The following is a 24623-nucleotide window of genomic DNA, read 5'->3' as shown; positions in this document are numbered from 1 at the left end:
CTCATTTCTCATCAGTGCCCCTTTCAGCAGGCACTGCAGTGTTATCTTCTTCCACTCTAAGTCACTTGCCATACTTCTTTTTCACTTTATCATCTGAAAGTCTATTGAAATCTGTCTGCTGATGATTCATCTCCCTTTCTTGCTTTGCTCATTCATCATTTTAATGGTGTTCAGGAGCAAAAGATAACCATTGATAAGTATGCCACGTTAAGCAGGAAATTTCTCTTCAGTTCTTACTGTGCACAGCTTTCAAAAGAGCTTCATTTCAAATCAGAATACTGCTAATTTCAGTAGGGGAATCTAATTTAACAAAAGTAAATTTACAGTTAAAGAAAGTAAGAGAGAGTCATCTTTCTAAACGACAGTCCATAGTCCATATTAGATATCATCCCACTGACAAGTGTAACCTCCCTTGATGGCAGCATCATGTCTCTTTGTTTCACCATTGAGTTCTCAGAGTTTAGCACAGTTTTTAATGCATAGGGAGCACTCTGTAAATGTTTTGTAAATGGATGGACAGATTAATGAGCAACCATATGACACTGATAAAAAGTTTCCAACTACCATGAGTAGCCTCCTGTTACATAGTAATTTTTTTCAGCACTTACAGCACTGAATTTGACTGACTTTTACATCCTGACTTGGGGAAGTAGATGAAGTATATTATTTTCTCAACTATAGCTCCAAAGCTATAGTGTATTTTGCTTATATGCAAGTCAGCACAGACTGATGAGGTAAAAGAATTTACTCCTAGTTCAAAGAAATCTTACTTCAAAGCAAATTGAACTTACTCTTAAATCAATCTTCCCACATTCTTCCTCCCACTAGTTCCAGAAGACAAAGTGTTATTTTTCACCAACATGACTTAAATTGAATTAATAAGTTCAATCCATTTTGATGGTTAAAAGATAATTAAATTTATAACAGGATGTTAGTATATTACCATGCTGTTTCAAAATTATCTTTTTAAGCCTATTGAGACAGATAGGAGATGAAATGAATATTCCTTTTGAGTGAGCTTTGGTTTCATTTTATTGTGACAATTCTAAAGAGATATTTAGCTTCATACCACCTAGAGACATTTGTTCTGAGTCTAATATTCTTCTTGTATAAGGTCACCAAAACATCATGATAGCTGAATAAAATAATAAGTTATTTGAAGTTGAAGAAGCAGGAGAAAAATAGGCAGAGAATGTTATAATATTAAATGGTTATAATTTTATATGGTTTTACTCACCATTTTTACTACACCTAAATTTAATCTATTAATAAACTCTGGAAATGCAAAATGCAAAATAAGAAGTGTTAGTGATTTGGCTTCTCAAACTGTTTAGCTTGCTGAGAAAGTTGCAGGTAACTTTTAGATATAGCACATCTAAATTGTTCAGTTGGTCTCAAACCATTGCCTGTATCTTGGACTGCTGCCTAGCAATTTCTTTAGGTTTGCTGGAAGGTGCTGTTTCTTGTCTTTTCGAGAATAGTTGAGATACAATCAAGAAAAGAACATATTTCCATTATTCTGAAAAAATATAGAAGCAAAGTGTTTTTCCCTCCAATGTGGAAAAAAGGGTTTTTTGATCTCAATCAAGGTCTACTTGATAATTATAATACAACCTATTTTGTTTTTGTTCTTGTTTTATGGGCTTAAATCCCTTTATAACTACTGGAACATATTGTCTTCATTATCATTAATTAGGTATTTAAAAATTAATGAACATAATTTTTTAAAATCTCAAATAATAACAATTTGAAAAGTCATTTACTTACATTGCTTACACTATGATTATGTAAATATTTTGCTGGTAAAACCAAATACTGGAGTTACAGAGAGGTAAAAATATTATTGTCATTTATATTTTTCTAAAGAGAACCTTTCACAAGCCCCAGCCTGATGGGTTCTCTTTTAATTTTGTTCTAGAGTCTTTTATTTCTGCACCATACTCAATTGTTGATGTTCCTTGGATCTCATGTCCTTCTGTTTTTTAGAATCATCTGGACTGAATGTTTGTATGCCCCCCAAATTCATATGTTGAAACCTAATCCCCAATATGATGGCATTTTGAGGTGGGGCCTTTGGGAGGTGATTAGATCATGAAGGTGGAGCCCTCATGAATGGGATTAGTGCACTTATAAAGGGGCTCCAGAGAGGTCCCTCACCCTTTCTGCCACATAAGGATGCAGGAAGAGGTGACTATGTAAGAACCAGGAAGTGGGCTCACCAGTCACTGAATCTGCCAGCACCTTGGTCTCGGACTTGGCCTCCAGAACTGTGAGAAATGAATGTCTGTTATTTATAAACCACCCAGTCAATGGAATTCTGTTACAGCAGTCCAAACTAAGACACATTTTATATTTTGTTGGTTTGTCTGTTTAAATAGCAATGGACACTAGACTTTCTGAATTCTTGCATGTCCAAAAATGTCTTAATTTTCCATGACCATTTGATTAATATTTGTCTGGGTACAGAAGTCTAAATCCAAACTTCAGAATTTATAAACCATTATTCTATTGCTATATATGAAACATCTGATACTAATCCGATTCACAGTACCCTGTAGCTAGTTATTTTTTCTTTGGAGGTTTTTAAGGTTTCTCTTTATCCCAGAGTTCTAAAATTTCTTAAATATGTGTCTAGATATGTTTTTTTTAAAGTTATTATTGTTGCCACTTAATAGGGTCTTTCGAATCTTTCTTCAACTCAGTACATTTCTACTCTTGTTTCTCAATTATTTTCTTCCTTTTATTCATCCTGTTTGCTTCTTTTGGAACTCAAATTAAGTGGCTATTGGACTTCCTAAATATATCTTCCACATCTCTCAACTTATCTTTTGCTTTTAAAATAGATGATGCAGAATACTAGTTAAGAGCAAGGTCTTTGGAGTCAAATTCCCTGGATTTGAATTTCAGCTCTACCACCTCATTAGCTGTGTGACTGGGTATGTTTCTTAACCTCTCTCTGTGTATAATAATAGTTCTCAGCTCAGAGAGTTGTTATGAAAATTAACTATGTTATCATAACTAAAGCACTTAGAACAGTTTGGCACATATTAAGTGCTACTATTATTTCCTCATTGACTCTTTGCTCATATATTCTAAAGAGTTCCTTGAATTTACCTTCCATATCATCAACTTTCCTAGGTGTCTAATTCATTATTCAGACCACTTGTTAATTTTTTTTTCATTTGGGCAATGGTACTTTTAATTGCAATAAAGTCTCTCCCATTTTCTGATTGCTCTATTTTTATAGCAGCCTGTTCTCATTTTTGGCTGCAAAATCTTTTAAACATTTTTTTAAAGTGTAAGTTCTTTAAAATATTTTTTTAATTTAAACATAGTTGATTTACAATGTTGTGTTGGTTTTGGGTGTACAGCAAAGTGATTCAGTTATATATATATACATATATATATATATATATATGTATATATATATTTGTTTTTCAGATTCTTTTCCATTATAGGTTATTACAAGATATTAAGTATAGTTCCCTGTGCTATACAGTAGGTCTTTGTTGGTTATCTATTTTATATATAGCAGTGTGTATATTTTAATCCCAAATGAAGTGTAAGTTCTTGTTTGTTTACCAAGTTATGTCCTTTTCCCTAGAGTTAGTATTTCTTTTGTTTATCTTTGTCTTTCTCTTCCATGGTGTTGATTTTCCTTAAATGCCTAGTAACCCTTGATTTCCTCTTTATGATTATGATTATTGATCAGTACACATGCTGAGTTTGGTTTCCTGTGTAGCTTTGTTCAGTCTGGCTCTATATCAGTCAGAGTTCAAAAAGGAAACCAGCAACCACACTAGGTATTTCAAACATTAATACAGATCAAATTTAATACAGAGATTCTTTACAAGATTGTTGGAAATTCTGGAGATGCAAAAGATGGTAAGAAGAAGTTATTCGAAGATTAATAACTATAGGAGACTGCTACCATCTCTGTGCTAAAGAGGAAAAACTTTACCCAAAGGCCAGGTCAGATGTGCTGATAGGGCTCTTGCTACTGGAGCCCAGCTGCTTGAGTAGGAACCCAGTAATTTGATCTAAATTTTTGGCACTGGTGTCTACAAACTTAAATGACTTCAGGGACTTGGCAAGCCCTATAATAGATGAAGCAGGTGGGCCAGTGGGCATGAAACAGCAAGGGTGGTACTGTGGCTAGCAGGAGAATGCACACACGGCCAAAAAGCATTTGCTTATAACTTTTACAAAATATTTTGCTGTCTAACATGAGTTTGCTATTATTTGTGGAGTTGAATATTAGCAACTTGTACCCTACTTTATCATTTTGTTATAATCATATATATAGCTCATTTTGGATCATACCGTTCTAAACATGCAGTTGTTTTTTATTCAGTGCTTTTGAGGGTATAGGAAAATGATTCTGTTCCTTTAAATACTTTATAGTCTGTTTTTTGTAGCCCTGACAAACATGAGCTGAAGTATCGTTATGATTTGGATGCTTTCCAGATATGAATATCACTTTTCAGACCATAAAAGGAGTGATAGGATCCTTGGCAAATGGATTAGAACTGACTGAACCTCAGAAGAACTGGCTTTATGCTGACTGACACAGCGCGAAAAGGAAACAACAGAAAGCAAAGTGGACCTGTCGTATGATTGCTTGAATTTTTCCATATACTATTACATTTATGGGGAAAAAACTCACACCAAGACCAAGAAATTATCTTCAATACTAGGAGAAAGGAACCAAGAGGTTTTTATGTCAGATGCATGCCAGGCACTGTACATGTGTCGTTTTGTTTTTCTCAAATCAACCGCATAAGGCAGGCATGTTAGCCCATGTTACAGATGCCAATCTGAAGCTTAGAGAATTTAAGTCCCTTGACCAGTCAAACAGCTATTAAGGGACAGTACTGCTATTCAAACAAATCTGTTTGATTTCAACACTCAAGTTCTTTCCTCTACACCATATCATCTCTTTATGAAGTCAGAAGTTGGTGAGACATTTCAGAAGACCCTGGGAGAAGTTTTCAACAAAGGAGCGTTTTTGAGAGTTGTCAATTTCCCTCCACGATATGTTGAAAAAAATGTTATAAGTTTTAGATATTTTACTGGTTAGTTTGCAAGCAGAGCAATAAATGGGTAGAATTATCCAACTTCACCTCCACTTAGACAGCTGTTGAGCCATCAGGCATTGAAGATGACCTGGCAGTCGTTGCCCCATTCCACAAATGGAGCAGAGATGACTCATGCACACAGAGTTGGTATTAAACCCACTTGCTCACACACGCACCCTGAGTTGTGGTCCCCAGTGACTTACCGTGTTTCTGAATGTTGACATCCAGCCACATCTAAAACCCCAGCTAGGAAAAGAAGGAGACTTAGAAACCAGACACCACTCACTACTTCCAGAAACCTCACAGCAGCATAATGGAAAAACCAGATTAGGGCTTCAATAGGCAGCTGAAAGATTAAGTTCTGGGATGGCAGCATGAACCAACGTGAAACGTAATTGATCAAGGGGCAATTGATCCTGTGACTTGCAGTAAATGAGAGGCCCCTGGGAGCCTGGCAGTTCACGAACACTGTCTGGTGGTACTCATTCCCATTTAAGAGCAAAATGTTGATGTGTTTATGAGCATATAATGGGCACTGCCTAATACCACAAATTGCCACTTAGTGTTAACCTTGGGCTTTAGTCTTTCTGTGTGCTCCATGATCCCTTAATTTGTTAATTAGACCAGAACTGGCTGTGAAGGAGGTAAGTTAGTGCTGCCTTCTGCATCTACTCATAAGAGACTGGAAGTCAGTGACCACTGCCCTAAGAAGACCACAGCTCGACTTTTCCTTTGCCACATATTGTCTTCAAATAGTTGCACCTAGAAAGCCCTTCACAGTTGCTAATGTTAACTAAAAAGATCCTAAATGGCTTCCCAACATCCTCTCTAATCCAGTGGTCCTCAAACTTTGGCCTGTATCAGAATCAACAGATTACGGGGCTTCCTGTTCACCAAATCTAGGGTGAAGCCCCCAACTGTGCCTTTCTAGAAAGTTCCTATGTGACACTGATGCTACTGCACTTTGAGCACTCCTGTTCTAACCAGATATGCCCAAGCCACCCTAGAACACAAGACTCAGGCAAGTCTTCAAAGATCTAGCCTTGCAGAAGCCCAGCATGGAGACTCAAGGCTTTGTGAAAAGAAACAATTTGGAAAAGCCAAACTCTGCTTTTTCCCTTAAATGGAGGAAATCCACAGTGACCTTCTAATTTAGTGGCTCTCAAAGTGTGGTTCCCCAACCAGAAGTATCAGCATCACCTGGGAACTTGTTAGGAATGCAGATTCTCAGGCCCCACCCAGACCAGCTGAATCCGATATTCTACAGGAAGAGCCCAGCAATCTGTGTTTTATACACACACCCCTGCCTGACCCACATTCTCTATGAGCAAGAGTGGTATTTTTCTTTTTAATTGAAATTTTATTGTGATAATTGTAGATTTACCTGCAGATGTAAGAAATAATAGAGGGAGATTCTTTGTACTCTTTTCCCAGCAGAAAGATGACACCTTGCAAAAATGTCATAACCAGTAATCTTTCTTTAACATCTTTATTGGAGTATAATTGCTTTACAAAGGTGTGTTAGTTTCTGCTGTATAACAAAGTGAATCAGCTATACATATACATTCATCCCCATATCTCCTCCCTCTTGCGTCTCCCTCCCACCCTCCCTATCCCACCCCTCTAGGTGGACACAAAGCACCGAGCTGATCTCCCTGTGCTATGTGAATGCTTCGCACTAGCTATCTGTTTTACATTTGGTAGTGTATATATGTCCATGCCACTCTCTCACTTCGTCCCAGCTTACCCTTCCCCCTCCCCGTGTCCTCTAGTCCATTCTCGATGTCTGCGTCTTTATTCCTGTCCCGCCCCTAGATTCTTCAGAACGATTTTTTTTTTTTAGATTCCATATATATGTGTTAGCATACAGTATTTGTTTTTCTCTTTCTGACTTACTTCACTCTGTATGACAGTCTCTAGGTCCATCCACCTCACTACAAATAACTCAGTTTTGTTTCTTTTATGGCTGAGTAGTATTCCACTGTATATATGTGCCACATCTTCTTTATCCATTCATCTGTCGATGGACACTTAGGTTGCTTCCATGTCCTGGCTATTGTAAATAGTGCTGCAATGAACATTGTGGTACATGACTCTTTTTGAATTATGGTTTTCTCAGAGTATATGCCCAGTAGTGGGATAGCTGGGTTGTATGGTAGTTCTATTTTTAGTTTATTGAGGAACCTCCATACTGTTCTCCATAGTGGCTGTATCAGTTTGCCTTCCCACCAACAGTGCAAGAGGGTTCCCTTTTCTCCACACCCTCTCCAGCATTTATTGTTTGTAGATTTTTTGATGATATGGCCATTCGAACAGGTGTGAGGTGATACCTCACTGTAGTTTTGATTTGCATTTCTCTAATGATTAGTGATGTTGAGCATCTTTACATGTGTTTGTTGGCAATCTGTATATCTTCTTTTGAGAAATGTCTATTTAGGTCTTCTGCCCATTCTGGATTCGGTTGTTTGTGTTTTCGATTTTGAGCTGCATGAGCTGCTTGTATATTTTGGAGATTAATCCTTTGTCAGTTGCTTCATTTGCAAATACTTTCTCCCATTCTGAGGGACAAAGGTTTATGGTTTCCTTTGCTGTGCAAAAGCTTTTAAGTTTCACTAGGTCCCATTTGTTTATTTTTGTTTTTATTTCCATTTCTACTCCAGCTTTCTTTTGATTTCAATTTGCATGAAATATCTTTTTCCATCCCCTCACTTTCAGTCTGTATGTGTCCCTAGGTCTGAAGTGGATCTCTTGTAGACAGCATAGGTACGGGTCTTGTTTTTGAATCCATTCAGCCAGTCTATGTCTTTTGGTTGGAGCATTTAATCCATTTACATTTACAGTAGTTATCAATATGTATGTCCCTATGACCATTTTCTTAATTGTTCTGGGTTTGTTTTTGTAGGTCTTCTTTTGTCTTTCCTGCCTAGAGAAGTTCCTTCAGCATTTGTTGTAGAGCTGGTTTGGTGGTGCTGAATTCTCTTAGCTTTTGCTTGTCTGTAAAGGTTTTAACTTGTCTGTCGAATCTGAATGAGATTCTTGCTGGGTAGAGTAATCTTGGTTGTAGGTTTTTCCCTTTCATCACTTTAAATATGTCCTGCCACTCCCTTCTGGCTTGCAGAGATTCTACTGAAAGATCAGCTGTTAACCTTATGGGGATTCCCTTGTATGTTATTTGTTGTTTTTCGCTTGCTACTTTTAATGTTTTTTCTTTGTATTTAATTTTTGATAGTTTGATTAATATGTGTCTTGCTGTGTTTCTCCTTGGATTTACCCTGTATGGGACTCTCTGCACTTCCTGGACTAGATTAACTATTTCATTTCCCACATTAGGGAAGTTTTCGATTATAATCTCTTCAAATATTTTCTCAGAGCCTTTCTTTTTCTCTTCTTCTCCTGGACCCCTATAATTCAAATGTTGGCACATTTAATTTTGTCCCAGAGGTCTCTGAGACTGTCCTCAATTCTTTTCATTCTTTTTTCTTTATTCTGCTCTGCAGTAGTTATTTCCAGTATTTTATCTAACAGGTCACTTATCTGTTCTTCTGCCTCAGTTATTCTGCTATTGATTCCTTCTAGAGAATTTTTAATTTCATTTATTGTGTTGTTCATCATTGTTTGTTTGCTCTTTAGTTCTTCCAGGTCCTTGTTAAACGTTTCTTGTATTTTCTCCATTCTGTTTCCAAGATTTTGGATCATCTTTACCATCATTACTCTGAATTCTTTTTCAGGTAGACTGCCTATTTCCTCTTCATTTGTTTGGTCTGGTGGGTTTTTGCCTTGCTCCTTCATCTGTTGTGTATTTCTCTGTCTTGTCATTTTGCTTAACTTAGTGTGTTTGAGGTCTCCGTTTCTCATGCTGCAGATTCGTAGTTTCCATTGTTTTTGCTGTGTGCTCCCAGTGCGTAAGGTTGGTTCAGTGGTTTGTGTAGGCTTCCTGGTGGAGGGGACTGGTGCCTTTGTTCTTTGTGGATAAGGCTGGATCTTGTCTTTTTGGTGGGCAGTACCATGTCCGGTGGTGTTTTTTTGGGTGTCTGTGAACTCATTATGATTTTAGGCAGCCTCTCTGCTAATGGGTGGGTTTGTGTTCCTGTCTTGCTAGTTGTTTGGCATAGGGTGTCCAGCACTGGAGCTTGCTGACCATTGAGTGGAGCTGGGTCTTAGTGTTGAGATGGAGCGCTCTGGGAGAACTTTTGCCATTTGATATTACGTGGGGCCAGGAGATCTCTGGTGGATCAATGACCTGAACTCGGCTCTCTCACCTCAGAGGCTCAGGCCTGACACCTGGCCAGAGCACCAAGACCCTGTCAGCCACACAGCTCAGAAGAAATGGGAGAAAAAGAAAGAAAGAAAGAAAGAAAGAAAGAAAGAAAGAAAGAAAGAAAGAAAGAAAGAAAAAAGAAATGAAGAAAGAAAGGAAGAAAGAAAGGAAGAAGGAAAGGAAGAAAGAAAGGAAGGGAAAAGAAATTTATTGCAATAGAAAAAAATGAAAAATAAAAAAATAAAAAAGTAATAAAGAAAACAGAAAGAGAAATAAAGAAGAAAGCAACCAAACAAAAACCTAATCTACCAATGATAACAAGTGCTAAGAACTATACCAAAAAAACCCCCAAAAACGGACAGTCAGAACCCTAGGACAAATGGTAAAAGCAATGCTATACAGACAAAATTACACAAAGAAGCATACACATACACACTCACAAAAAGAGAAAAAGGAAAAAAAAGTATATATATATATAAAATTAAAAAAGGAAGAGAGCAACCAAATCAATAAACAAATCTACCAATGATAATAAGCTCTAAATACTAAACTAAGATAAACATAAAACCAGAAACAAATTAGATGCAGAAAGCAAACCCCAAGTCTACAGTTGCTCCCAAAGGCCACCACCTCAGTTTCGGGATGATTCATTGTCTTTTCAGGTATTCCACAGATGCAGGGTACATCAAGTTGATTGTGGGGATTTAATCCACTGCTCCTGAGGCTGCTGGGAGAGATTTCCCTTTCTCTTCTTTGTTCGCACAGCTCCAGGGGTTCAGCTTTGGATTTGGCCCTGCCTCTGCGTGTAGGTCGCCTGAGGGCGTCTGTTCTTCACCCAGACAGGACAGGGTTAAAGGAGCAGCTGATTTGGGGGCTCTGGCTCACTCAGGTGGGGGGATGGGAGGGATACGGATGCGGGGCAAGCCTGCGGTGTCAGAGGCCGGCGAGACGTTGCACCAGCCTGAGGCACAACGTGCGTCCCCCCGGGGAAGTTGTCCCTGGATCACGGGGGCCTGGCCGTGGCGGGCTGCACTGGCTCCCGGAAGGGGCGGTGTGGAGAGTGACCTGTGCTTGCACACAGGCTTCTTGGTGGCGGCAGCAGCAGCCTTAGCGTCTCATGCCCGTCTCTGGGGTCCGCGCTGATAGCTGTGGCTTGTGCTCGTCTCTTGAACTCGTTTAGTCAGTGCTCTGAATCCCCTCTCTTCGCGCACTCCAAAACAATGGTCTCTTGCCTCTTAGGCAGTTCCAGACTTTTTCCCGGACTCCCTCCCAGCTAGCTGTGGCGCACTAGCCCCCTTCAGGCTGTGTTCACGCCGCCAACACCAGTCCTCTCCCTGGGATCTGACCGAAGCCCGAGCCTCAGCTCCCAGCCCCCGCCCGCCCCGGTGGGTGAGCAGACAAGCCTCTCGGGCTGGTTAGTGCTGGTCGGCACCGATCCTCTGTGCAGGAATCTCTCTGCTTTGCCCTCTGCACCCCTGTTGCCGTGCTCTCCTCTGTGGCTCCAAAGCTTCCCCCTGGCCACCCCCCCGTCTCCACCAGTGAAGGGGCTTCCTAGTGTGTGGAAGCTTTCCCTGCTTCACAGCTCCCTCCCACTGGTGCAGGTCCCGTCTCTATTCTTTTGTCTCTGTTCTTCCTTTTTTTTTGCCCTACCCAGGTACGTGGGGAGTTTCTTGCCTTTTGGGAGGTCAGGATTTTAACACTGATAAAATATACCTATTTTGTTCAGATGTCTCCAGTTTTACTAGTAGTCATTTGTGTGTGTGTATTAAGCTCTATATAGTTTTATCACCTGTGTGCTTTCATGCATCCCCCACCACAGGCATGTTCCAACACCACAAAGATCCTTCAGTTTGTCCTTTGATGACTATACCCACCTCCCTCGTCCCTAACCTCTGGCCACCTCTAATCTGTTTTCCTTTTCTAAAACTGTCATTGTGAAAATGTTACACCAGTGAAAACATACTGTGTGTAACTTTTTGGGATTGGCTTTTTTCACTCAGCATAATTCCCTGGAGATTCATCCAAATTGTGTGTATCTACAGTTTGTTCCTTTTTATTGCTGAGTAATTTCTATGGTACTTACGTACCACAGTTTGTTTAATCATTCCTGGTGAAGGTCATCTAGACTGACTTCAGTTTTTGGCTATTAGAAAAAAAAAGGCTATTGAATCATTCATGTACTGGTTTTTGTGTGAGTGTATGTTTTCATTTCTCTGGGGATAAATACCCAGGAATGCAATTGCCAGGTGGTATGTAGTTGCATGTTTAGTTTTATAAGAAACTCCCAAACTATTTTTCAGAGTGGCTGTTCCTACCACTTATATTCCTACAGCAAAGTATGAGTGATCTGGTTCTCTGCATCCTCACCAGCATTTGGTATTGGCATAGTTTTTCCTTTTAGACATTTTGATAGGCGTGTAGTAATATCTCATTGGGGTTTTAATTTATATTTCTCTAAAGGCTAATGATATTGAACATCTTTTCATGTGCTTATTTGCTATCTGTATATCCTCCTCAGTGAAATGACAGCTAATGGGTTTTTTTTTTCCATTTTCTAATTGCATTATTTTGTTGCTGTTGCTGTCTTACTATTAAGTTTTGAGAATTCTTTATATATTCTAGATATTAAACCTTTGTTGGATATTTGGTTTGCAAACATTTTCTCCCAGTCTGTAGCTTGTATTTTCATCCCCTCCATATACACTCTCATAGAGCAAATGTTTTTAATTTGATGAGGTCCAATTTTTTCCTTTTATGAAAAAATTATCCATAGTGACCATTTTTTTTTTATTTGAGGTTTTTCTTGTTTCTTGAGGTAGACCTGTATCAGTATAAACTTCCTTCTTAGAACTGCTTTTGCCATGTCCCATGGATTTTGGAAAGTTGTGTTCATAGTGGCTGTTAAAATATATATATATATATATATATATATATATATATATATATATATATATATAGTGGCAAAATATACATGACATAGTGACTTTTTAAAACACAAATTTGGTTATGTTGCTTCCCTGTTTAAAATCTTTTGATTGCCTATTTCCCTTAGGATAAAGTTTAAAATCCCTAATGTGGATGAAAGCCCTCCACTATCCTGCCATGAGGCTACTCTTCTCTGCGCTTTAGCCAAACAGGAACTACTTTTAGTTCCTCTAAGATTGGCTTTCTCTCTCTTCACTCCTCCTGGGACCTTCTTCTCCTCTTCTCCCCTCAACAATTTTTTTCCCCAGATTTTAGCTGCTTTACGGTGGCATTACCCTCTTCTATTTCACAGCACAAACACAACACAAAGTGCTTTTGTAAGTGCCCATTTTCCTGCCTCCCCCATTCCCTAATCTCCTTGAAGACAAGAGCTATTTATTCATTGCTGTCTTCCCATTGCCTGTCAAAATGCCCACCACACAGGACACTAGACCTAAGTCACTAGACCCTGGGACTGCAGTCCTCCCCACAGGACCACCCCACAAAAAATGAAAACAAATCTAACCAAAACTTTAGCTTCGAAATGAACATCACCCTCATCATCTCTGATCAGCTTTCAAGACATTCTGCAATTACAAAGCAGCCTTTATTTTCGAGCACTTGTGTGGCATGGTACTTTGGCAAAGTGTTTTATAATTAGCTCATTGATTGCTTCTCAAAACCCTTAAGGAGAAATGTTCACCCTCTCTTAGAGATTAGGGACTGAGCCCAGATAGATCAGAAAACCGCATCTAAAGTCATGTGGCAAATCATTAGCTCTCACCACAAAGTGTCTTTGTCTCCTTGGCTTTGACCCTGACGTGTAACTGCTAACTATACTAGGGAAATCCACAAAACCCTGGGAACGTTCAGAGGGGGTTCTCCAATACAACTTTCTTTTTTGGACAATTAACAGAAATTGAATGATGATTATTTTAAATGTCTGTTTGACTGTATGAATTGAACAAATACGTTCTTAACTTTTAGATATGGAACTAATATTCCTGTTTAAAGAGGTACTCTCATGATGAATTCTGCATGTCATTAGCTTACTGAATAGTTTCTGGTGTATGGAATAGACTCCACACATTAGTATAATCATTCCTCCAGCTTCTATAATATTGGAAGTAGAGAAAAATATTCACAAATGACACTAGTTCATTCTCTTTATTTTGCACAGTTTCACCTGGATCTCTTCTCTAGTAGTTGAGTGGAGTTAAAGACAACCCATTGTAAACCACCCACATTGTCAGATCAATTTCAGCCATCAGTACAGGCGCTTACACAAGGAAGAAGGACCTACTCGAAGGGAATCATATACAATAACGAAAATTCACGAAGACTGACTAGCCCATCCCCCATATAGCCTGCTCTTTTAGTTCTAAGGTAGTGTATTCTGAGGGTCTACATGGTCTCCTTTGGGGCAGCTGTGGTTGGGACAGATGAAGAATTAGGGCTTCTTCTTGGACCAAGGCTTGATTGCTGCTGCATCTCCATCCTTGTAATCTTGTCCAGAGGGAGAAGACATCGGGAACAGGTCGGTCAGGTCGGTCTCAAAGCACCACCTAAACCAGTGAGCTAGATAAAACAGCAGCCCTGGCCTGCCTGGGGCTCAGGTCTCACCCCATATCTGTCCATTAGGGCAGGACCTGTTCATCTCTGGTTGATCCACCCCAGGGCTACTGCATCAGGAAGAGAAATTTACTTCTCATAGACTTATTTTCTCCTAAACTCACTCAGGTACAGGTTACAGCTATGCTCAATGGTTTTATTTTGCTTATGAATATAACACTTAACTAAGATTTAAAACATTTTTGTAGTCTCGTTTTGGTGACCAATATAAAACCGTTGTTCATTTATTTCTTCAACATGTACTTACTGACTACTTCCTCTGTGCCAGGCACTGTGTTTGGCCCTGAGGATTGAATGATAAACAACATAAGCAGGGCCTCTGCCCTCGAATCTTACAGTCTAGCAGGGGAAGAGCCTAATAATAAACAGTCCTGAAAGTGCACACATACCTCCTTTAAAGCCAGCCTATGTATGCAGCATTGATTTGTTACAACACCATTTATTTTGAAACTGTTTCCTTAAAAATACACACACACAAGACACACACATAGCACATTATATATAAAACACTCTATTGCAGTGCACTGTGGATGCATGTGTTCCCCCCATGCTCAGTGAGAGCCAGCTCAATCATCGGACCATGATTCTCTGCGCTACAAAGACCTTCAGCCTGCATGTGACTGTCAGCACAGAAACATTGCATTGCCTATATCCACATGGAGCTACATTCTGCCAACCACTTGAATGAGCTTGAAAGTGGAATAAGCCTCAGAGCCTCCAGAAAGGAGAGCAGCCCTGCCAATACTTTCGACTTTGTAGGTTCCACATCAGAAAGCCAGTCAAGCCGATTGGATTGCTATGGAGCTGTGAAGCGATAATTAACGTTGTTTTAAGAGGCTGAGTTTTTGTTTGTTTGTTTTTCATAAATTTATTTACTTATTTTTGGCTGTGTTGGGTCTTCGCTGCTGCGCGCGGGCTTCTGCTAGTTGCGGCGAGTGGGGGCTACTCTTTGTTGTGGTGCGCGGGCTTCTCACTGCGGTGGCTTCTCTTGTTGTGGCGCACAGGCCCTAGGTGCGTGGGCTTCAGTAGTTGCAGCATGCAGGGCTCAGTAGTTGTGACTCGCGGGCTCTAAAGCACAGGCTCAGTAATTGTGGCGCATGGGCTTAGTTGCTCTGGCATGTGGGATCTTCCTGGACCAGGGCTCGAACACTTGTCCCCTGTGTTGGCAGGCAGATTCTTAACCACTGTGCCACCAGGGAAGTCCCTTAAGATGCTGAGTTTTGATAATTTGTTACAGCAAAATATTTGAACATTTTATTTGATAATTTGTTACAGCAGCAACAGAAAACTAATACAGGAGGAAGGGCATAAACACTAATCAAGAAATTACTGCAAAATTCTAGTAAGAGATGTTGGTGGCATGGTCCAGGCAACAGTATGGAAGTGATGAGAAGTGGTGAGTCTGTGTATGTTTTTAAGGTAGAGTCTGGATGATTTGCTGATCTGGTGTACAACTGAGAGGAGCCAAGTGTCCCTCCAAGGCTTTTGGTCTGAGCATTTGCAAAGATGGTGTTTCCATTGGAATAGTCAACTGTGGGAGAAGCAGTTTGCAAAGATGCATTTACCGAGGTAGGTAGGAAAAAAATTATACAGAGCTTTCTGAATTACGTTAAGAATTTTTGAATATTATCTTAAAAATAAACGAAGATTATTGAATACTTTTAAGTAGACAAAGTTTAGAATCAATTTGCCTCTTAGAAAGAGCACTCAGGAGCCCTTGTGGTTAAACAGATGTAGTGAGGTACAATCACCCAATATAAGTAGGTAACTTACACATTTAGAAAGACCAGCAAAGCTAGGATCCCCAAAGTGAGACCAAGGGGAGTCTCCTACTCATTAGAACAGAATTTCTCAAACGTAAGTAATAGAATGAGAGACTATTTCAAAGGAAAAAAGTGCACACGGGCTACCAGGATTTATTAAACCTATTTTAATTATAAAGTTATTTAAATATGTAATAAAACTAGGCATAAACAATGTATAATTATAGTTCTTATGGCTTTAAATTCAATACATTTACAAATTAAACACTAGGAAAAATATAACTCAAATTTAGAACGTTAATATACTATTACAGAAGATGCTGTTTTGCAGAAGCTAAATTGCCAAAGCTTGACTTAGTAGTTGAAAGATGCAGCCTGTTTCTTTTTTTTTTTTAACATCAACCATATAAATGCCAGTGTCTGCTCTCAAATGTGTTGTAAAAAGTGATGTTATTAACATCAAAGCTCTGCTTGCTAGTTCAAGATAATCAGATATCATATTAGTCAAAATTTTAGCAATTTGCCGATCTTCAAATGGCATTTTTAATGAGGCACAATTTGATAGCTCTGTAAATTGTACTTACTGGCATCAAGATAATATAGCATTGCAACATCTTAGAAGTCATTATTAACCTGACATTAACAGGTTTATTTTTTTACTTTTAATTTTTTAAATTAACTTATTTATTTATTTTATTTTTGGGTGTGTTGGATCTTCATTTCTGTGCGAGGGCTTTCTCTAGTTGCGGCAAGCGGGGGCCACTCTTCATCACGGTTCGCGGGCCTCTCACCATCGTGGTGGCCTCTCTTGTTGCGGAGCACAGGCTCCAGATGCACAGGCTCAGTAGTTGTGGCTCACGGGCCCAGTTGCTCCGCGGCATGTGGGATCTTCCCAGACCAGGGCTCGAACCCGTGTCCCCTGCATTAGTAGGCAGATTCTCAACCACTGCGTCACCGGGGAAGCCCTAACAGGTTTATTGAACATTCTTCATTATATATTTACCTCTACACGAAAGGACTATAGCAAATGGATACAAATAAAGGTGGAATTTGTGTAGTACATACTTACAACACAGCACAGTTCCTTTTGAATTTAGCATACCTATATGAAAAGAAGACAAGGAGAGGAAAGTAAAATTACAAGGATTATAAAGAAAGAAACAAAACTGAAATCACTTGCAAATGATATGATCTTTTACATAAAGACTCCAAAAGACGTTTCAGAAAATTAGTAGAAATAACAAGAGAGTTTAGCAAAGTTGCTGGAAATAAAATCAAATAAATGTTGATTTGCATTTCACATACCAGCAGCAGTTTAAAAATAAAATTAAAGAAATATGATTTGGGCTTCCCTGGTGGCGCAGTGGTTGGGAATCTGCCTGCCAATGCAGGGGACGCGGGTTCGAGCCCTGGTCTGGGAAGATCCCACATGCCGCGGAGCGACTCGGCCCGTGAGCCACAATTACTGAGCCTGCGCATCTGGAGCCTGTGCTCGGCAACGAGAGGCCGCGATAGTGAGAGGCCCGCGCACTGCGATGAAGAGTGGCACCCGCTTGCCACAACTAGAGAAAGCCCTCGCACAGAAACGAAGACCCAACGCAGCCATACATACATACATACATACATACATACATAAAAAAAAGAATGTAAGCAGACAAGAATAGCATTAAAAAAAAAAAAAAAGATATGATTTAAAATAACATTAAAGAGGTACCTAATAATGAATATAACAGGACATAGGCAAAACTTTTCTGGATAAATGTATAAAACTTTTCTGAATGATGTTTAAGGAGGCTTAAATAAGTGGAAAGATAGACCATGTTCATTGATTAGAAAATGCAATATTTTAAAAAGTTTGTCTCTCTAAATAAATTTAATAAAATATAATATATACCTAAAATGTTTCTTTGAAAACTGATAAACTAATTGAAAATTTTATATATGGAAAGGGCCAAGAATAATTAAGACATGTTTGAAGAAAAAAACAGGTGGGGATCACACCCAAGTAGACATCCTTTCCATAGGGTATTATCAAGCTAAAGTAATTAATACTATAAGGTATTGATGCAGGCATAGGGAAATAGACAAATAGAAAAAAATTAGAGACTCCCCAAATAAACCCATTAACATGTGGGCTGTTGAAATAAGACAGGGGTAGAACTGCAGATCAATAAGGAAACAATTTTTTTTCACTAAACCATTCTGTGCCTTACTTAGCTATACTTTCAGGAAAAAATAAAGTTGGATGCATTTCTCACACTGTAAATAAAAACAATCACAGATAGATTAAAAACTAAATGAGAAAACCAAAATTATTAAACATTAAAAATAGAAAATAGAACACTTTATGACTTCAGCGTATGGGAGAATGTTGTAAATATGATATAAAAGCATAAGGTATGAAAAGTTGATGAGTTTAATTACATTTAAGAACCCATGTTCATCAAAAGACACCACAAAGAGAGTGAAATGACAATCCACAAACTGAGAGTGGGTATTGAAACACATGTATAAAATTCGTAAATCTAGAGTTTCTTCTTAAGAGAAGAAGGACCTACATAAAAGGGAAGGCAAAGGACAGGGATGGGATAATTAAAAGATGGAGGTCTTTGGGAAGGCAGGAAAAGATCAGAACACTCAAGGAGACACTTGCTTTTGATAACTGTGGGAACACTTATCTCTTAGCAGAAAGGATGAAAAGAAGAAAGGAACAGATACAGGAATAGTTTTAGACTTGCTGGAGCAAAAGTGGGTGCTCATGAGTGATTCTTTATAATTTATGAGGTAGTCATAACATAGTCATGTAAGTTTAGGGAAGTCAGATGCAATGTTGAAGATGAGGGAAAAGCATATGAAACACTTGTAGAAGGAAGGATGAATTTACTTCTAGCAGTATTGAGGGCCAATTTGAGTTTGATGATCAAGAGTATCTACAGCTGTTATTTTTCACAATTACATTTAAAAAATTTCTGGTAATGTTCAGTCTTTGAACACATATTCTGAGAATGCCAGTGAACAGATTTATCCAGAGTGGGGTTTTTCCAGGAAGACATGACAGAATAACATTTAGTACTATTTAAGTTTCAGGTGAACTTCCAACTGTTTCACATACACTAAGATTTAATTCTCCTAACAACCCTATAAGTTGTAATAATACTACTAATATTATTCTCATTTTAAAGATGAAGCAACAGGATTTGAATTCTGACCAAGGGAATGAAGATTACCAAGGGAGAGAAGTTGTAGTGATGGACCAGGACATCAAGGCTAGATAAGGAGTTAATGAAGGTAGAAGGGGGGTTATGAGAGAAATGGGCATGGTCAATGAGTTAGAAGTCTTAATGAGGTTAAAACACTATTTCAGTGAGAGTTCTTGAGCAAAGAACCAGAAAGATACCGGGTTGTGATAGAAGAAGAATGTTAGAATCAGTGATTTCAGGGAAGGAGTGTTTCTGGTGATGACATGGCACAGGGAAAAAGCAAGTGGGTGTCTGAGGTGAAGAAGAGGAGGTCACTGGAGGTCAAGGAGCAAGAGACTGGGATGTTGGGTAGGACATCTTTGTGGGCATGGATGCCCAATAACCCTCTGGACTGGGGAGGAGAAAACTGTCAACAAGGAGCTGTCTCAGTCAATGAACAAGAGTACTTAGGAAGTTGTGAGATGCAGGTGATTAGAAGGAAAAAGGTGTTGTACCAGGAGAGCATGAGCCTCAATGGCAAGAGTTTTACAAGAAGGAAGGGAACCATTAATCTCGATGCAGGCCTGGAAATTATGGAGAGCAACCCACGTGACTCTGGAGAGCACAAAAGGAAATAACCCCCATGTGAGAAGGCTGCAGGGGAAATAGTGCCATCTGGGGGTTATTTCAGTGAAGTCAAGGAGGTGGAACACATGTCCAGGAAAGAAGTTGCAGATCTAGGGAAGATTGGTGATTGCAGTGCCGGAAGTATAGAGGTCAGAGGTATGGGTGTGAGAGTGAGGAGAGGATCTGGGGTTCTGTGAACAGATAGGACACAGAAGGCAGCCTGGGGATGAGGACTCCACGGATGGTAGATGACCAGAGATGCCTGCATGCATTTTATGTGACCCACATAAACTCAATTAGAAGGTGCAATGGAGGAGGTGAGCATCTGGATTTAGTGGAATTTGGCTGTGTCCTTGAAGTAAGTCCAGTGGCTATAGTGGGGACCTGGTGTGGCTTTCAGGATTGGTTTGTATAGTTGGAGAACATGTGCAGTAAATGTGAGCCTGTAGTCTCCCAGTGAGGAGGGAGTGGGGTCTCCAGGTGGCCCACTTTACTCCTCCCAGGAATGGGTTGGTGTTTTGCATACTTTAAGGGGTTCTCCAAGTACAAGCTGATAATGATTGTCCTTTCCTCCTTTCCCAAGGCAGGATAAGCTCAGCTTTTAATGTATCTCATTTAAATACTAGAAGTTGAAACATTTAAGCCTGAGTATGAACACTTTCACACAAAGGCCTCAGCTGGCTCCCAGAGGCCTTGGGTGAAGAATCTGATACAGGGTGACAGATTCAGACAATGCTACCACTCCAGAGGGCTGGTCTAGGGACACCATCACTGGCACCTCCCTGAGCACTGCAGCCTGTAGGGTGACAGAGCAAGCAGGGGCTCAGCTCACACTACTGGCACTCCTTTTGCTACTGGCAGAGACAGTGGTGCCAAGGTGTGGCGACTCCTGAGTTGCTTTTGGCCCTTGCTTCAAAGAAGGTGGGGAAAGCAAGTCCCTGACATATTCTGCTGTGATAACAGCAGTGTATGAGCCATCCACCAAGAGCCAGGAGGTGAGAAATTTCCCAAACATAGGAAGAGACTCCGCTGGGCAGCTGAGAATGCCAGCAGTAACTTCTTGCTGTTTCCTGTCCTTGTTTGTTTCTTTTACCCTGTATTTTGACTTTACCTGGCATTCTAAAGCACAGACAAATGAGATGGTGCCTACATGCAATGGAAGGTTACAGGAAGTCAGCACAAAGTTGAAATGGGGATCAGCCCATGGATAGCGAGAACTTTAACTTAAAGGAGAAAAGAGTTTTCTGGTAACTGTAGGGTCCTTTGGGCTACTGATATGCATTCCAACACAATGGATCACTGCGTGGTGTGAGGAGATGCGGAAACTGAGCTGTTGGTTTAAAATGAAAGCACTAGATATGATTAAGTTTAACTCCATTTCTTAGTGATTAAAGTTTGACCCTGTATTATTATCGCTACACACACACAAAGATGGAGATTGCTATCTGTATAAGCCTGTGTGTGTGTGTGTATATATATATGTAACAGTATATATAAAGTATATATGTAGCAATAATCATCATTGTAATCATTTTCTCTTCACTTTGTTTCTGTTTTCTCACTTTGCTTTGTATTTTGCCTCCTTCCTTTACCCTTTTTCCTCCAGTACTATTGATTCAACTTGATCCCACAGCAACATATATTTCAACCATCAGCTGCATGTCCTTGATCCTGGCTCAGTTTCATTCAAGTCAATAAATATTTATTATTTGCTTATTATTGGCAACTTATACAGATGTTATTAAAAATTCAGCAACACATCTTTTTTATCTTTGTCTCCCTCTCCACAGCTCACAGCAGACCAAGCTGCCCCAGATAGATATCCTGTAAAAACAGATGAGATGAATGGAAGGATATAGGCAAGATACACACAGAACAAATGAATCTATTACCCATAAAATATCAGTAAAATACTTCTCTTTGTTGAGAAGCATTCTTTTTTTGTCGTTATTCTTTAATATCTGAAAACACCCTGATTTTAGTATACCACTCAACAGCAAAATTTAAATGCATTTAGAAATTCACTACATAGAAGATAAAACCTGTGGATAAATTAAATAAAGCACCCTTCATACAAGAGAAAAATGTTAGAGATGCCTGTTTTATTTTTGATTCTCTTTCCCAATATTCAGCAAATATATTATCATCAAATAGTGAAAGATATTAAGGAATGTGCATTTAAGATTTAAAAAAAAGTTCTAATGCACTTATAATTTACAAGAATTTAAGATGTTATTATTTCAGTATGCTAGATACAACTGGAATTATTAGTGATACGCTTTGAAGCTTAACCAGGATTATGATGCCTATGCCCTAGGAAAGTGGTGTTCCAAGCTTACTAAAGCCCAGGTGAAGAGAGCTGGCCCACCAACCAAGACTCAAGAGGTTTGGAATTACAGGTGACTCTTCCGGGTATTGTGTTAAACTCTAGTTAAGAACTGAATAAGGACACGGTTGTGTTGCTTTTAATCTTACAATCTATCTTGTCACTTAACAGTCCTGAAGACATGGATGAGCTATTTATTACCGGTACAATTACTGTGAATTGAAGATATTCTTCAAAAAGAGATTGTTGTTGGCAGTGTTGTTAAAAAGAGAGCAATGACTAACAGATTCTGAAAGAAAAGGGATTTGCTTTTTTTGAGGCAAATATGTGGCACACGTGGGCAGTTGAAAATCAAGTTCCGGGACTTGAATTTGGAGACATTCAAGTAAAAAGTATGCATAGCTCTGCATTTGTTTACATATTCCTGGTCTGTCTGTTCCCCCTTTCCCTACAACTCCTCTTCCTAATTTTCATCATTTCTTTCAAGACCTCTGCTCAATTCCATCTCCTTTGTGAGCAAATGACCTTGCTTCTTACCTTTCAGCAAAAACAGAAGCTTTCAGAGTCGAACTCTCCCAGAGTCCCAACTTTTGTTCCGATATAAATAAGTGTCTTGTTATGGGCATCTGTCCTGCTAGATAGAAAACTCTGTTAGATCAGGGACGGAGTGTGTTCACCAGTGTCCCCAGCACCCAGCACATGGTCTGGTGGGGGCTCAATAGGACGCTGTTGCCTAAATGAATGAACACAGTTCCTTCCTCTCATTTATAACTTTTTGTTTTAAAAACAAAGGTTTTGTTTTTAACATATATTACCATGGTTAAAAAAAAAAAAACAGAATAGTACAGAATCATATTAGAGGAAATGTTAAAATTACCCTCTCCAGTAAATTCCACTAGCTCTCTTCCTCACCTCCTCTCCAGCCTTAGGAGCTAACCTTCCCCCTCTGCCCCAGATTCCATCCTCTTGTTGTGATCTCCTCTAGGAAGCACTTCTCCTCCACATGGACAAGTCAGGGAGGGGGGCTTGGCGGGGCACTTACTCATAGTGGCCAAGAGTTGCAACAGCTGAGGGTGATGGCAATAGTGTAGTCAAGGAGAGCAGTGGCCAGGTGCCAGAGAAGCTAAATCAGTCATCAAATCTTAAGGCTGAATCCAGGCGACAGAAAATAAGAGGCAAAGTAAAAGGTCAGGGGGATGCAGCAGGAAGTCAAGAATGTAAATGCAAAGCAAGATGAAGTGAGAGGTCCAGGGCCACATAGATGAATGGAGAAGGGATACTGAGAATGCGTTTTTAAATTAATTTGGGGGAAGTTTGTTAAGCAGTAAACAAGTAGGTTAATGAGGGCTGAGCTGGCACCCTGACACCTCTTCAGAACTTCAACTCTATTGACTATCCTCTCTCTCCTGGACATTGGACATCTCCCTTTCCTCTAATTTTCTTTCTCAGATTATAAATATGCTAAACTTCTTTCACCTAAAAATGAAACAAAACAAAACCAAAAGACCTTTCTCTCAACCCTGTCTCCCCCTCAGACTACTCTGCCCAATCTCTCTTCTGCTAATTCTAGACAAATTTCTTGAAAGAAATATAAGGTCACTGTCTATATTCATCACCCCACACCCCCAACTGCCTTACTCAATGGAGTTTGCCTTCTTCCCCACTGCTTTGCTGAAAACCGTCTTGTCAAATCATCAATTGCTATCATTAGATATAAATGACATGCTTTCAAGTCTAGCTGAATTGACTCCTTGAGGTCTGCCGCTGTTGACTGCTGTCTCTTCATTTGGCATCTCTGACACTCCTCTCCTCTGATTCTGCTCTTCTATCTCTGGCTCATTTTTAAAATTTTCTTTGTGAGACCCTATTTCTCCACTCACTTCTATCTCTAGCTGCCTATGGACATCAGGTAACATTGTGTGGTAGGCACCTGGCTATATGTGTCTTCCCATTCTGGGGCAGCTAACAGAGCCAGCCCGCTTGGGCACCACGCCTTGAAACAAAACCTCCTCTGGGTGATTGTCCGGCTCTGTTCCCCATTTACTTTCAGTCTTCTCTTCCTACATCAGCTCAGTCTTCCTTTCTCTTACAGGAAAGTATTCTTACCTGTCACTTATCATATTTTTGTGGTTATGACTCATGGAGGACTTGTTATTTGCCAGAAACTTCACTGCGTGCTTACTTTTATTTATTTATTCATTAAGTTATTTCTTTAGTCAGCAAGTATTTACTGACTCTTACTATGGTGCAGGCACTATGGATATATAATTTCTAGTTATTAAAATTAACTTAGAAGATAGCATGTTGTAATTTTACAGATGATGAAACTGAGGCTGGGGGTTGTCCTTGGCTAAAGCTCTTGAGGCAGACCAGGCATTTGAATTCACAGCTCTTTCCATGTCACTAAAATATCTAAAAAATATTCTATCTTTCATTGCATATCTTATGTCAGGAGCTTTTCCCTCCTTTGTCTTACTATACCAGTAGTATCATTAGCCTATGGCCTGATGTTATTTTTGAAACATGGGAGGGAGAAATTCATACCAATGAAAATCCAGAATTCCATGACTGTTATCAGCACCATCTCACTTGTTTCCACATGATCCAGACAAGGCTACCTATAATCAGGTAGCTTGAGAGTCACTTATTTATTCATGTTCTCGCAGAGCTTACAATATATTAGAAGAGGACAGGGAGGTGGGGAGACAGAGCTTAATCAATTAAGTGAATAAGAGAATATATTATATCTGAGAAAAGTCCCAGGAAGGAAAAGGGTACAGTTAAATATAAGCTAAT

The 24623-nt window shown here is 39.4% G+C and overlaps 1 long non-coding RNA gene across 1 annotated transcript; it reads right to left on the bottom strand.

Moving 5' to 3' along the window:
• Nucleotides 1-16754: 16754 nt before the first annotated feature.
• Nucleotides 16755-22790, bottom strand: LOC132372497 (uncharacterized). Its single transcript, XR_009505201.1, has 3 exons — nucleotides 22705-22790; nucleotides 22365-22458; nucleotides 16755-16797 (listed from the first exon to the last, which is right to left on the bottom strand). It is a non-coding gene; the product is annotated as an uncharacterized LOC132372497 (long non-coding RNA).
• Nucleotides 22791-24623: the final 1833 nt, after the last annotated feature.

Source organism: Balaenoptera ricei, chromosome 10 (genome assembly GCF_028023285.1).
Source record: "Balaenoptera ricei isolate mBalRic1 chromosome 10, mBalRic1.hap2, whole genome shotgun sequence".
Lineage (NCBI taxonomy): Eukaryota > Metazoa > Chordata > Mammalia > Artiodactyla > Balaenopteridae > Balaenoptera > Balaenoptera ricei.
Note: the sequence above shows the minus strand (reverse complement) of the source record. Positions and strands in the feature narration are given on the sequence as shown.